The sequence below is a fragment of the Lissotriton helveticus genome, chromosome 4_2 (assembly GCF_964261635.1).
Source record: "Lissotriton helveticus chromosome 4_2, aLisHel1.1, whole genome shotgun sequence".
NCBI classification, from domain to species: Eukaryota; Metazoa; Chordata; class Amphibia; order Caudata; family Salamandridae; genus Lissotriton; species Lissotriton helveticus.
In genome coordinates, this window is record NC_136064.1 from 7,490,318 (window position 1) to 7,506,522 (window position 16,205).

General features: G+C 42.4%; 1 protein-coding gene across 1 annotated transcript in view; it reads right to left on the bottom strand.

Moving 5' to 3' along the window:
• ASB12 (ankyrin repeat and SOCS box containing 12) overlaps nucleotides 1-16,205 on the bottom strand; it is a 45,890-nt gene that overhangs the window by 5,743 nt on the left and 23,942 nt on the right. The gene's annotated exons all lie outside the window — the stretch shown is intronic.

Genomic DNA, 16,205 nt, shown 5'->3' on the forward strand with positions numbered 1-16,205 from the left:
GCGCAAAAAAATAAGGCATTGTGAAATAGTTAAGATGCTAATAATAATAATAATAATAATAATAAATATTATTATTATTTAAATCATTTAAATAGAAATATGTTTGTCGCACCATTTGAAAATGAATTTTAAAATGACGCATACAAGGTCCTCGCTTCAAAGATTGCTAGTATATACCTATGCTGGCACAGGACCTGCAGCTGCATATTTATTACTCAAGTATTCAGTAGATTATGCATACACAAATTTGACATATCCAGAATGCACTGACATTCTTGTCTTAAAAGGTATTTGCTAAGTATTTGTTCATGAATTCTTTTTATTTAGGAAAAATATTCTTCATTTGGAGAAATGCTGTTTGATACGAATTAAGGAGCCCTGGTGTATTCCATTATCCGTTCCCATCCAAGCTGCACTCAAAATACCTCTAAACATGTTTTTTAAAGTGTCCTTAATTAAATAGTTATTGGTTTAAATACAAACACAAAATACAAAAACGGCAAATATTTTGTTCGAGTAAGAGTGAGGAAATGTTCAGTTGTTGGCTTTTCACTTTTAGATATATCTCTTTTTGAAAAACCTTTTACAAAGTTTGCTACACCACTAATATCTAGTTTTCAAATATCAGCTCATTTTGGTAGTATTCTTAAGTACCATATATTGTAAATATATAAAATTACTGTTTCATGAGTTTTTGAAATAGCCAACTGACCGAAAGGTGGTTTACCACACTATCTTAGTGTTAATATCAACCTGTACAAACATTGACTACACAGTACTTACTACCACTTTATCATCAAGGTTAGCATATATGGGGTCGGGGAAGTGTAGATTTGGGGCCAGAGGTACAAATATTTTAGATTCGCAATTAGGAAATCGCAGACATCTTTGTACAACAGTGGCTCAGACACTGTTTGTAAGTCCCAATGGGGTGCAACTGATCCTGCCTGCTCTTAAAAAAATGTTTTTTACTCTCATTTGCAAAGGGGAAGGGGTCTGTTAGCTAATGGGTTCCCGCCTCCTCTATGGAGTCGGTAAATTATGAATGTTGTGCGACTGCATTCCAGTTGCAAAACATTCATGCATACAAGTGCTATTCAGTATTAGCAAGGGACGCCATAAACACGCCCTTTCCTAATACCGAATCACAAAAGCAAAATGCGATTGGGTAACACGTTACCGAGTTGCATTTTGCCTTTTGTATATGGAAAAATGCATTTTACCTGTCGCAAACGGCCTGATGGGCTATTTACGACAGGTAAAATGCTTCCTACCTCTGGCCCTTAGTCTTTTTAACTCAATATCTATTTACCTTGATGATGTAATGATAGTTGAGATTGTTGAATCGATAACTTTGCCAGTCGTTATTAAAACCATGAAATTGTGGTATATTCAGGGCTTTCAATAGAAATAGATATGTTCCGGTACTACTATCCGGAGTACCTGTTTGCTTCTGAAAAGTGCTGGTACTCTCCCATTAAATGTAATGTAGCACAGAAGTGCAGGTACCCTTCGTTTCATATGAACGAGTGCAGGTACTCAGTACCGGACAGGTATGTCACCAACTAAATAAATGAAAATCTATTGCACTAAAATACAAATCTAACATTTAAATGGAAGTCAGCGTGTTTATGGGTAATATGCAGCAGCATGCTGCTGCATCGCTCATCCAAAAGTTCAAAGTTATTTAAATCTACCTGATATATTGTACAGTAGACTGTCCCACGTAACTTGGTTCATTACATTTTTCATCCATGGCATGTGTTATCTCACAATGCTCAGAAACGTCTAAAACATAACATGGGGTTTCTTTTTATGTAAATCCTAATTTGACAGCTACATTTGCAGCCTTATATTACTGCAGGTCTTATACATTTTATTCTTGGTTTAATTGATATGGTTTGTTAACAACTGGCTTTATTTGAGTAGAAAAACTATGATAATTTAGCGAAAGAAGCATAAGATATTCCTGAACTTGAAGAATGCCAGGGCAAATAAGACCTTTGTACCCATTTCTATGGTATACGTTTTGGGGCTATACATATACAATCTCCTATTGATTGCTCACCATGGTGTAGCTAAGTTTACATTATTTAAATATGAATACATCTACTCGAATCCATGTCTCTGCCTGATGGTGTATTCAAAATATAGTGTGATTAGCAAATAAAGAAGAATTAACCAGTTGTCCTCTTCTCCCAAAGAACCAGGGGGCATATTAGCAAGGGCCATACGCTGGTTTAGCGGCACTTTTTGCTGCTAAAGCAGCGATATTTTTATCGCCCTATCAGCAAGCTGTCGCTAACAGCAGTTAGCGACAGCTTTTAGGCGATAGCTACAAGTTTGGGGCCCGCTTTACATGTCAGCATTTTATCGCTAATGGCATGCAAAGTGGGCGTACCCAACCTGTTAGCAACTGAAAACAGTCGCTAACACAGCTATCGCCTATTAGCAAGGCAGGCGAAGTGATAAAAAAAATTGCGCTAAGCACGATTATCGCTATAACCTAACGCCTGCTAAAAAGTTGACTTACCTGTATAGTCAATGGGGGGTGGATTATTAGATTAAGCCCCCATTGGCGTTAATGCGAGAATATCACTGGATTTCCAGAGATATTTTCGCATTTCGCCGCTATCGCTGGATATTTTAGCACAATGGAGAAAAACGTTGCTAATAGCATGTTTTCTCCGCTAAAATATCCAGCGATAAGCAGCGATAAAAAAAAAATTGCTAACCACGTTTAGCGATAAATATCGCTATTCCTTGCTAATATGCCCCCAGGTTCTCTAGACATATGAGCTGGGTCTGATTGGATGTTTGTTAACTGTTTAAAGTCAGTGGCTATGTTGCTGACAGTGCAAGAACAAATGTATCATCAGTACATAGTACATACCAGTTTGAACTAAGAGCAGTGACTTAAGCAGTGCCAGTGCTCATGTATACTAGGTCATTGTGTAAGAACTTGCCCAGGAGGTTTACCAGAATTCTTCCATCTCCAAGAATTCGAAAAAGATCTTGAGTAAGTGCAAGGTTGAAATCTGGTAGAAACATTTATTTATTCATCCACACATTTCTATTTGTATTCTCTAATTCCTTTATGTATTCATGTATTTAGGGAAACATCCTTTACAACGCAACTTTTACCACGCAGTGCTTTTACATAGCAACTTTTACAATGCAGACCATTACAACACATTGCGCTGGGGGGCGCTCTAGGATAGGGAATAGATTTAATTTACTATCCAACACTTTCCCTACTATCCACGGGGACTGGAGTTGGAATAGTAAATTAAACTATTCACTATCCAGCACCCCAAAGCGCTATGCGTTGTAATGGTATGCGTTGTAAAAACTGCGATGTAAAAGCATGCGTTGTAATGTCATACATCCATGTATTTATATAGCCTATATGCCGTGATATAAAGGTGGTGGTGTCAATGTGCAGTTTGCATCAGTGGTGGCGCACGGGCGGTTTGGTGTGTCGCAACTTTTCTGGCGCATCCCTGCTGATTAGCAGAGATGCGCCAGAAGTTGTAAATCTGCACCTAAGTTTGTAGGATTCCTTCACTAGCTGACTATAACATAAGTTTGAAAAGAACTAGAAGTAATGTGCTGTCCCCTGAGTTGCTGACATAGCTGTATCTTGGTGACTGAATGTTAAGAAGGGTACAGGATTGCAGTTCAGACCATTTGCAGGAAGCCCCATCTCTCAACTCAGTACGTGGAAGGCCCATCTCTCAACTCACTACTAAGCCTGGATGGTGAAATATGCTCCACTCGCGGAGTTTGCGAAGTTACCCGCACTCCACGTTAGTCGGAGCTAACGGAGTTCTGGAGTTTTTTCCTCGCTCACAATCGTCAACGTCAAGTTGGCGACCGCGTGCGAGGAAAATCAACCTCCCGGCGAGATTTCGCAATTCAGGGTGGTGAGGTTTGTCATTGCGAGTGGTCGCATATGGTCGCGACCGCTCGCGATGAGAAACTGCTTGTCCGCGTTGAGAAAGTTGCCGCTCGAGTAATAACCTACTCGAGTGGCAGAAAAGGGAAAGAAGGGACCGCTCGCACTGTGCAATCACTGCGAAGGGCATTTTTCTATTGAACTTCGCCGCTTGCGGAGCTCAGCGTAGCGCAACTCCACGAACTCCGCCCAGGGTTACTCAGTACGTTTCGCATCACTGAACTCTATGCTGATATGGCCAGGAATGAGCAGCGTGAGCTTTTTACAGTGTTAGCTCAGTAGCATCCTAGACAATCACTTCTTCAACGCAGTGTATAACATTGTATGAACTGATGTATAAAATCTTTCATTAGCACAATTTATGCCAAAATAATGTTTCCATGTTGCATATATGTAATGCCCCTTTACAGAAGAAACAGTCATTAAAAATGTTGGAGGTTATTAAAAAACCTATTTTGAATTTAAAAAAATTAATTCAAAATAGGTTAATAACAATTTCATAATTAAATAATAAATATGTACTATTTGCACATATTTGTCAACAGAAATTTATATTTATTTATATTTCTAACATTTAAAAAAATTCAATTTCATTTAATTTTGCATTATTTCCCACGGGGGTGGGGGGTATTTTAAGTCCCAATCTCCATTCTTTTCTATGGAAGGGTGTTGCAGTCCTAATGGTTGGCCATTTGTAGTGCTGGTCTTACTAAAAAAGTGTAAGTTACTACAAAAGTGCAGTTTGTGAATACCGAAATGTAGAAAAAGTACTGAAAAGTGGAGTTAGGGAATCAGGCCCTCTGTCTTTTGATTGCAGATACTGCATAACACCACAGGTGTCCAATGTGCGTGGAATGAGGTGGTTCAGAGAAATATTTCTGCATTGTAAGTAATGGAATAGATTTTACAGTAATATGTATGACATTTTAAATCACTGTGGAGTTCCAAGGCCATATAAAACTTCCAACCTTTTCCTCTATAATGTCACCTAAGTCTTTGGTGACGTAACTGGCGACGGAAGTTACTACACGGGTGCATGCATGTGCATTTCATTTCTTTCTCACAACATCCCAGTTAAAGGTTCAGGACATGACTTGCTGTTTGCTGAGCGGCTTGGAACTGTATATGGTCGAGTAAATGGAACTGGGTTTGACTGCTGTTTTGGGTATGTCTGCTGTAACTTTAGAACAATACCTCATCAGTTTGGTGTCACAGTGTAACAAATGCTTGTTTCTCAGGGTATGATAAAGGTTTCTCTAAATCAAAGCAAATAGTGAGTTCATGACCAATAATTACCAGGCCTGTGCTCCTCGACTAAGAGAATGCATGAGCCCCTCACTGCCCACTCCATTGTATAGAATGTACATTGATCTATAGTCCAAAGGATTATGGATTATAGCTTGCCATGGTGTTAGTCATAGGCTTAGTGGACAAAGAAGAAACTATCCCGAATTTCCATCCTTGTGACCAAAGTCTAAAATTTAACAATGTCCTTTTGAGTTAAGATCAATATGTATCAATAGGATTTAATGCTTACACTCAGTACTAGGCTTAGACTACCAAGCTAAGAGTGCAAGCCAGGTTAACGCTGGTGACCAAACCTCGCCGGGTGTGCCTGGGGACAACCAGTACCATGCACCCAGTGGTGACACTGAGAGTTTGACTCCTGGCATGCTGTTCATCTTTTCTCTTGCCTTTGAAGGAGGCAGGGAGTTTCTGACATAGAGGTGAATCTTTTGCCTGCACCCTTCTCTCCCTCTTGGTATGGTAGTCTATTTGCCATACACCACTACAGAGCAGACATACAAGCAAACGTCGTCCCTAATTTGTGTGAGGCCACACCTACATGCAAGTGAGGGAATTCACTTCACATTGCGCTAACACAAAACATGCCCCTGTGCAATGTGGTTATGACTTGTGCCGCAGCGGCATTAGCTCCTCCTTTTATGATACAAACATGTGGCTGTACCACCTCTAACAGCCCGTTTGTGCCTGTGCTCCTTTTAGCTAATTGAGAGATTGGTGATTGTTTTAACGAGTATTGGCAATGCCTATTGACATCGATTTCCTCTACATACAAACGAGGTGAATGGCATTGCTTGTTTATAGTACTCTGTTCGAGATGGATCCTTTCTGCTGCAGTTTTTCTAGTGACCAGTAGTTGATACTGAAAGGCAGGAACCTGGTGTTGTTTAAAAGTGTCTCCGTTTGCAATGCTATGTTCAGAGCAAGAAGAATGATGCATCTAAAGAGGCTGAACCCAAAAGCCTCCTGTAGGTGGTCCAAACAGAGAAAGGGAGGAAAGGAACATCCAATTGGGAGTAAGGAAAGGATCTGTGGAGTATGGTACACAATGCTGTTTTTCGTTAGACAGCTGGAGCTGTGTATAATTAGACCGCACAAAGTATTGGTTCCTCCGACAAATGCATACAACATAATAATAGCCTTGCACCTGCTGAAATTGTTTGTGAGCCCCTGAGTATTTCTTTGATGCTAGTAACCTCATAGACATACCAAAGCAATCCATCAATCAATCAATCAATCATAGCATTTGTAAAGCGCACTACATACCCGTGAGGGTCTTGTGGTATATAAATAAATAATACCGGATCTAGGTTTGACTAGGCATAGCAATAACAGATAGCTCAATAAATAAGAGTCAAGATTCGAGGTAGTAGGAGTTTGCAAATTTATTACAGCATAAAGGACAGGAACAGGACAACCTGCACAGGAATAGGATGGCAGCGCTGCCGGGGGCAGGATCGGAATCGGCACGCTCTGGGGAAAGGACTGGCGTAACATTTAATAACAATACACAAGCATATATAGTAAAACAGTTGCATTACAGTACATATGATAGGCGGAGCAGTGGGTGTGGTCAATAGCAGTCGCGAAAGATAAGGGTGAAAGTGGGTGTAACAAGAGCGTATACATAGACATGTGATGCAAACGTAACAGAATATGTCATAAATGGGGCGGAAACATGGAGGGGGCTACCTAAGGAGCCGGGACCTCTAACCTAATGGTGCGCGCAAACTGACAATGACGTGTTACTAGGAGAAGCTGGGGGCTATGAACTCTGTGCTAGGAGCAGAGACTGAAGTCTGGAGAGTCAGGGCGACATGTACCTAAACAGTATCTAGTATCTGATGTTTAGAGAACATGTTGATATAAACTAAGAGTCAGGAGGGGAGAGGCTAACGGACTCTAAGACTGGAGCATGCATTATTCTACATGTAGTGCGTGATGAAGAATATTAAATGACCATTAAATGCAGTATTTCTCTTACATGGAGACGTAAAGGCTAGACAATGACGGAAACTATTGATGCGATTCAGTAGCTTAGGAATGCAGAGAAGGAGGGCTGGACTGATAACTAGAATCATAACATACTCTTGGCAGACTCGTAGGCAGAGCCAGGCTGAGCCGGGCACTGTGAGGCAGGAAGTAAGTGAAGGGTCGAGGATACAGGTGGGGGCTGTATCGCTCCTCAGCGAGGCTCAGGAGACAGGAGCTGAATCTGGTGTCCGGGCCCTTTTGAGGCCTAGAAACGGGGACTTTACAATGAAATAACGTGCACACTGAGAAACGTGGCAACGTAACTTTACATAGGCCTGATACTCGTAGCTTTCACGAGAACTGGAAACTGGCATACTAGTGATGGACACAACTGTAATTGCGTCTTTAATCAAACATGGGGGATACATATGCATATTTAATCATGCACACATAACATAAGATGGAGGACTCGTAGGGACACAGAACATGGCAAAATTTACTTTTCCACATTCCCTCCTTGTCACTACGTTTCCATCAGGAAACATCAATATTCATGATACCATCTATCATTTCATACAGTATCATTTGCTCGTTTCGAGTTTTCTTGGAACTGGATTTAGGACGGGACTTGGGACTAGGAACACAAGATGTAGCACAAATGCCGCAAATCGCAGGGCCACATTGTAAACAGAGGCAGCAACTGAATATGATCGCTACTGCAATACCCAGAAATGACAATACTTTCCATCCCCAAGCGGAAATTATATTCCAGAACCAACCGGACCATGTCCAGGTGCCTGGATCTTGGTGTAACATATGGGCAATTTTATGGAGTCTGGTAATAGCTGAATAAACAGACGGTGCGTTATTAGGAATGAAAATGGAGCAACTAGATCCGATGACTCTACAGGCCCCGCCCCTATCGGCCAGTATGACGTCAAGGACGAGACGATTCTGGAGCACGACAATTCTCATAAAGGATTGTTCTTCGGTTAAGTTACCTAGAGCAGAAGTAGTCTCAATCACTACTGCTTCAAGTGTTCTGGTTAATCTACGTATCAGTTTACTATTTACAACAGTACCTAAGTAGGGGAAGACACCTTTATTGATATCTATGTATTGTTCTAGAGCAGTTTCAGTATAATCGACAATCGGGAAATTTCTCTTGTGTCTAGTATGTACTAGGTGGGAATTCCTATGATAGTCAGGTGGGGCTAGGAAAACTGGTGGCAGTAGGAAGGCAATGTAACATGTTCCCTCCCAATCGAGGGGCAGACGAACATATGCGGTCTGACCACAAACAAAATAAGAATGACGTGAAGCTTTGAAAATAGATTTCCTACTGTCACTATACTTGACAATAGTAGTACAATCACTATGGCCTACATGTATGGAACCATTATTTCGGACACATAATTCACCTTTGACTGGTAGTACTGAAATAGCAGGTAAGTCTGGAGTAGAATCAGACTGAACATTCAGGACCATGAAATTCGAAGAATAATTACCTAGATTATAAACTTCGTTTTCTAGATCTAACCCTGTTCTGTGGGGGAGACCTTGCTTGTCTGGGAAACATGTACTGTTAAGAAAAGACATATCTGTTGAGGATGACGTTAACGTGGACCATGCTCCACACGAACCATTATGTGAAAATGGATAAGGAAAGAGTGGCAGAACTCCCTTCGGTGTCTGGAAATGGGGGAGTCGACCACACACCCAACAATTAGTGGCATTGCTGGTCTGGTGTGAATAATGTAACATGCGGATAAAAGAATTGTTACGCATAGCGAGGCGGTAAGAGAGTTCATGAGGAGGCAGATCACTAAACGTGTGCTCTACTGTAACATTAGCAGACTTATTTACATGAGAAACTGAAAAATACAAATAAAATGCATAACTGGTGCAGGAGATCATAATGCTGAAATATAGCAGAAAACATAAAATAATAGTGCAACTTCTAGAGTTCTCACTAACTCTCTCTCTGTGGGGGTCTATTATATACATGTCAGAAACCGGTCTAACCGTTTCACCTAGGGGAGGACTTAGACAATCAAACTGGCTGACTTATTTTACTAGACCTTAGTTTAAGCTTATACTCCTGTTGCGGAGTTTTCTCTAACAGGGAAGGGTTCGTAGCAATGTCTTTTGCGGGACAGTCCTTAAGAATAGTACTTTGGCAGTCTTTAAGATCCTCGGAAATGTTCTTTGAAACAGGTTTCAATCCAAAAAATCTTTTCACATGTGACAAATGGACCCAGCCCTTCCTGCCTTCCAGCTTGACGGCAGTACGGGTGGCCAGGAGGACCTGTCGGGGTTCCTTCCAGCGAGGCTCCAGCGGACTTGAACGATCAAAGTTCCTGACCAAAACCATGCATCCGGGAACGATTTCATGCGGTGCCACCTCGGTATTGTCTGGAAATGCGGCAGCAACCTGTGAACGACAAGAGTTGAGGGCAGACATCAAGGAAGCTAGGTAATCTGTCAGCATATTACTTGAAACATCGGTAATACTTCGAGGTCTAGGTGTACCCCACATGTTAGGGGGGCGGCCGAATACGACCTCATAAGGGGACAGACCTGATCTGGAATGTGCGACCATGCGCATATAAAATAGGGCAACTGGCAGAGCTACTAGCCAGTCTACACCTTTCTCTTTACATACTTTTGCGATTCGGATTTTCAGGGTCTGATTATGTCTCTCTACGAGACCGGCTGCTTCTGGATGGCGTACACAATGGAACTTCCACTGGTACCCTAACAACAGGGAAATATGTTTCATGAGCTCAGATGAGAATGGCTGGCCGTTATCAGAATATACGACTCTAGGGAGTCCGTAGCGGGGGAAGAATTCACGAACCAACTGCTTGGCAGTGGTCGCGGCTGTGTAATCTGGGACTGGATATGCTTCTGTCCACCTGGACAAAGCGCATACCACTACAAGGACATACTTGAAACCTCGACATCGCTCCATCTGAATATAATCCATCTGGAGGACTTCAAAAGGGTGGTCAGGGGGCTGGAATCCACCTTGTTCCACCGGAACACTTTTACCTGGATTAAACTGACAACATATCATACAGGTACGGACTTTCTGCTTGGCTGCAGCTCGTAAATGCTTGTTGAACCAAATGTTCTGGATACTATCTAACATAGCTTTTTCTCCTAAATGTGCTGGACTATGTGCGGTATTGATAATGACTTGAACCATGGAGTCGGGGAGAAACCATGTGGCTTTACCCTTCGTTACCCATCCCTGCTCTGTCTGGACCCCTCCTTGTTCGGACCATTTCTTGATTTCATCGGGAGTAGCATGTAACTGGATATCTATGACATCTTGAGTGGGGTCCTTAACTGTCATACAGGTAGTCAGATCTGGAGTGTATGTCGGTGTCTTATTAACTGGAATGTCTGGTGTCTGTGCTGTAAGCTTGGCTGTGCGATCTGCTAGATCATTACCTTGAGAAATAGTGTCAGTAACTTTCGTATGTGCTTTGCATTTCATGATAGCAATGGATGTCGGTAAGTGTATGGCATCTAGCAGAGCTTGAATAAGGAGACCATGCTGAATCTTGGTTCCATGAGAAGTCATGAAACCTCTCTCCTGCCAGAGCACTCCAAAGTCGTGTACAACTCCAAATGCGTAACGTGAATCTGTGTAAACATTAACTTTCAGGTTCTTGGCGTGTATGCAGGCTTGTGTCAGAGCAACTAGCTCTGCTGCTTGAGCAGACAGGGTGTCAATACGGTGTGTTTCTATAACTTCAGTGTCAGTAGTCACTGCATACGCGGCTACTAGTTCTCCTGTACTTGTTCTCATACATGAACCATCCACATAAAGTGTCAGGTCTGGATCTGGTAATGGAATATCTGTCAGATCTTGTCTTGGCTTAGTCATAATATTAACTACTTCCACACAGTCGTGTGTGGCAGGATTTGAATTTACTGACGGTAACAGTGTGGCAGGATTTAGAACGTTGCAGCGTCTGATTTCTATGTGTGGCTGGAACAGTGTCAATTCATAACCTGTTAAACGTGCAATTGTCAAGTGCTGAGTCTGTGTTCGGTTTAAAAGAACTTCCACGGAGTGTGGGACTTGTACTGTCAAGGAATGTCCTAATACTATGGAATCACTTTGTCTGATAGCTAGTGCTGTGGCTGCAACTGACTTGAGGCACGCAGGCAGAGCCTGGGCTACAGGATCTAATGTGCTCGAAAAATAAGCACAGGGCTTGTATTGTCCTGCTTGATCTTGTGTGAGAACAGATAATGCTGTACCTTCACGTTCAGTGACGAAAAGTGTAAAAGGCTTACTGTAGTTCGGTGTAGCTAGAACTGGAGCTTGGCATAGGGCTTTCTTTAACTCATTGAAACTAAGTGTATGTTCAGATGTCCATGGGAGGACAGTCGATACGGCTGCCTCCTGTGTCGTTAACTGTATCAGTGGTTTAGCTAGAAATGCATACTGAGGAATCCATTGTCTGCAGTAAGAAGTGAGGCCAATAAAAGCACGTACCTCCTTCTGGGTCTTGGGCTGAGGAAGACTCGCTATTAACTGGATATGGTCGGGTGTCAACTGCCTACCCCTCTTGGACAGTAAGTGGCCTAAGTAGATCACTTGCTGGACACAGAATTGAAGCTTAGAAGGGGACACCTTGTGCCCCATCTCGGCAAGGAAATACAAGACTGTAAGGGATGCTCGCTCGCAAGCACGTTCAGAACGGGCTGTGATCAGTAGATCATCGACATACTGGAGCAGGGCAGTGTCAGTTGGCATGTGAATATTGTCTAGTTGTCTCTTAAGTGCTTGACTGTAAATACTAGGACTTTCTGTGAAACCTTGAGGAGCGCGTGTGAACATATAGCTCCTTCCATTTAAACAAAATCCGAAAAGGAACTGGCTGTCTGGATGAATGGGGACACTAAAAAATGCGTTCTTGAGGTCTATGACTGTAAAAAATGAGGCTTCAGAATCAATGGCTGTCAATAGGGAAGAGATATCTGGGACAACTGGGTACTGGGGAATAATACATTTATTAAGTTCTCGAAGGTCAATCACTAATCGATATACTGGGGGTGCATTTGGATCAGTACGTTTCATGACTGGAATGATCGGAGAATTACATACATTGGAGTCAGTTTCTACAATTACTCCTTGAGCCATGAGCTCGTCAATAATTTTGGATAAGGCTGCTACAGCCTCAGGTGGCAATCTGTACTGTCTGATTCGTGGTAACACTACACCTGGTTTAAGAGTCACACGATGGGGTGTGATTTGCATAAAGCCAACATCAGTTGGACCTTGCGCCCATAGATGCTGCGGAACATTAGACAATCTCGGATCAAAATCTCGTAATACATAGTGACCCTTGAAGTCACGTAGGAACAATCGTATTCCCTCGGGGGAGCAGCATATGACTGCACCTAATTCTTTCAGTGTCTTAATGCCTAACAGATTTTCTGGACATGACTTTGTAAGTAACAGATCAGTAGTGCGGGACAATGGACCTACTTCTAGAGTAACTGGCTGAGATATCTCATTTACAATAGGCTTTCCTGAAAATCCAAGGGAAACATTTCTTGAGCCTGAGAGCGGAGCCCCTGGAACTTCGGCGTGACTGATGGTGGTCCTACTTGCCCCTGTATCAATCAAAAACTTTCTGTCTTTCCCTAATACTTGACTATGAACATAGGGACCCTCTTGATCTACAGGTATCTCGATGAGAGGCAAGCCTACCTCCCTCTCTAGGCTGTTTCATGAATATGGCTGATACTCTGGATACTCAGACTGCGCATACTGGTACATCTGCTGTGTAACATGCTGTGTTGCAGCAATAGGCTGCGGTGCTGGAACTGTCTGTTGTGCATTCTGTGACTGAGAAGTCTGTGAAACTTGTTCTTGTCTAGGCGGACGTGGTCTTTCTTTAGTTTTACCGGTAGCTATATTGTGTTTCAGAACTGCACACTCGTTTATAAAATGACCTGGCTGTTTACAATAATTGCATGTCCCTTTAACGGGAACTGTAGGATGACTGGCTTGATTCGGACCCCTCTTCTGACTGTCTTGAGGAATAGATTGTGCAACTAGTACTTTCATTTTCGTGTCTTTCATACGTTTCCTTTCATGATCTTGTTCTTCTCTGATTCTATTCTGGTGGTATTGAAGCATCTGTAACATCTGGGACGGGGTATTAGCTTGCCAGGTACTTTCGACTTTCAAAACTCGATTCTTAACTTGTGGACTTGAATTCTCGACTAATTTAGTAACAAAAAGATGAGGGTATGACTCGCTACTTGTCTTGAGGCCACTGTTTATACTAAAACATTTCTCGAATCTAGAATAAAAATCACTAGTGTCTTCGTCTTGTTTCTGTTTACAGGCTGAGATTGCATCCCAGTCTTCCTTTTTAGTGGCTAATAATCTTGGCAAAACTTGTATTAACAGTTCTGGTAATTCTTTACATTTCTCTCCTAGACCGGTACCTGGTACTCGTGCCTTATCTTCAGCTTGGAGAACTGCCCAATCGATCTTTTTCTCTCCCACCTCCCAATCTTTTTCCTTGAGTTTTTCATATACCCCTGCGGGCAACAGGACTTTTAACATTTTAATAATATCTGGATACGTGTATTCTCCCATACGGAGCATGTCTTTTAATTCTCGGTGGAACCCTGCTGGATCTTTATCATGACAGGGAATTAACTTTTTCATCTCTAAGAGTTCCATCTTTGTAATCGGAGTGTAAACAAACACTCGTTGCATTTCACCATCTGTTGTCCTAACTGGGTGTACTTCTCGTAACGGATTCTGTCTGTCTATGTAAAACGGTTTACTTTCTGGAGATGAGACATGAACAAAATGCGGGTTCAAAAACATACTATATTTGTGGCGCTGTTCTAGGATGACACTAATTAAATCGGTACCTAAACCTTTCCATCTATACTGGAGTAACTCGTTCAGGACATCGTGTAACGGACCTGGATCAGAATGAGGTGCTGGATCATATACATACCCACCAGTCGCTGCTCGGCTGGGGGCAATTTCAGGAACATTTGTGCCACTATTTCGTCTGGAAAAGTGGTAGAATCAGTAGCCCATCGGACTGCTGATCGGACTAGTTCTTGTTCATGCATAGTACTTAATTCACTATAACCGATTCGTGATTTCAGAATATGATCGGTAGCTTGAAATACTTGTTCTAGAGAACCTTGTTCTGGTGCTGGAGAACGGAAAACTGGCTTGTGTTCTGGGCGAGAATGACGATCTGGAAATCTAGATTTTCCTACATACGCTATTCTGGCGGGATTCTCGTCCTCTACCTCTTCCGTAGAGTCATTTTCTTTCTCGCTTACTTGTGCTGCTTTACGTTGATCATGTAACCTTATTATTTCCTTACGAATTTTCTTGTACATACTCTCTATACTACTGATAGTCTTGTGTTTACCCTCGGCTATATTATCACTCCACCTTGTCAGGATTTTCATTTCGGCCTGATCTTTAGTCGGGGAATCTTGTTCTCTTATTAGACAATTAATCAGAAACTTTAATATCATGAGCTGGATCTCAGCTTTCCTTTGAGACATGGCTTCGCCAATACTTTCTGGATCATCCCCTGTACGGATGAAACGATATATTCTGTCTAGATCTCCTTTCATATCTGGTAGGGTGTCTAAATACCCGGTCACCCGTCTTACACGGATGGAATATATTACTGTACTATCATCACCTGCAACTGGATCATAGCGGCATTCAGTGAGAGCTCGTCGGATTTCTGCAACGGACTTAAATTTGGGCGTACGCTGTAACGCACATTCATGTAACTCGGCCAACGTTCTACGTTGGTGCGGTGGCGGGGTACCAGGAGGACCTCCTCCTGCGGCCCCTAAACTGGAATCGTCGACTGATACTCTTCGTACCAGCGCGGCGGGAAATTGTAATGTAGGCTGGACCGGGGGTACCGTAGCAGGTACTGCAAGAGGTGCCCCGGTGTCTGGGGGAGCAGGAATTGCCTGATTTACAGGGACTGGCGGAACAGGATTTGCATATTCCGGGACTGTGTCGTCCAAATAGGACGAGATGAAAATATCAGCTGCGGTCGGTTTGTGACGTAGCTTGGTCGGAACTAGTGGTGGCGGAAAATTACTGGATGCCTCCGGGGTTGCTTTTGGCAAGCCCTCGGCAAGAAGAGGATACATACCCTTGATGAGGGCATGCCTCTGTCTGTCTGACTGTTCTGTTTTAACTCGTTCACCTATCTCGATTAGTTCCCTTTCTTGGGCTCGTTCTAAGGATTCTCTACTTAGTTCTGACTTTCTGATTTCTTTTTCGGTTCTTTTATGAGATTCTTTGCGCCATAACTCGATGGCATCTTTCTGTGACTGTCTGGCTTTCTTTTTCCATAATGCTTCTTCTACTCTCATGATGCACTCGGCATCCCACGTACCTGATACGGGCCATCTATACTTTTCCTCTAACTCTTTGGTATACTCTACCCATAAATCTAGATATAATATGGCACTTATGCCATGCTTCTGATACATAAAATGACCTGGACTGTCCCTAGGCGGGACAGGAACTGCTGCTTCTAGCAGACCTTTTCTAGTTTTTAACTGACGTAATTTCGAGAATAAGGGCATGACTGAACTGTAATCTAGACACAATACAATACACAATGAACACGATAATTACTTCACATTCATACCACGACATTAAAATACATGAAGAATATTTAAAATAACAGTTCGAACAGAATACTACCTGGAATACTGAAAACAGAATACATGAATTTTCTCGAGAACAGAACTGACTAGAACAGAAACTAGATGCACCGCTGAAACAGTACGAAACTTACCGGTCTCATAAAGAGACACGTCAGGACCCGCATCCACCGAAGTGGACACTTCGTTTTGGGTCTGTGTACCACCAACCCACGGACCAGAGTCAATTAGATTGACCCTGTCTAGATACTAC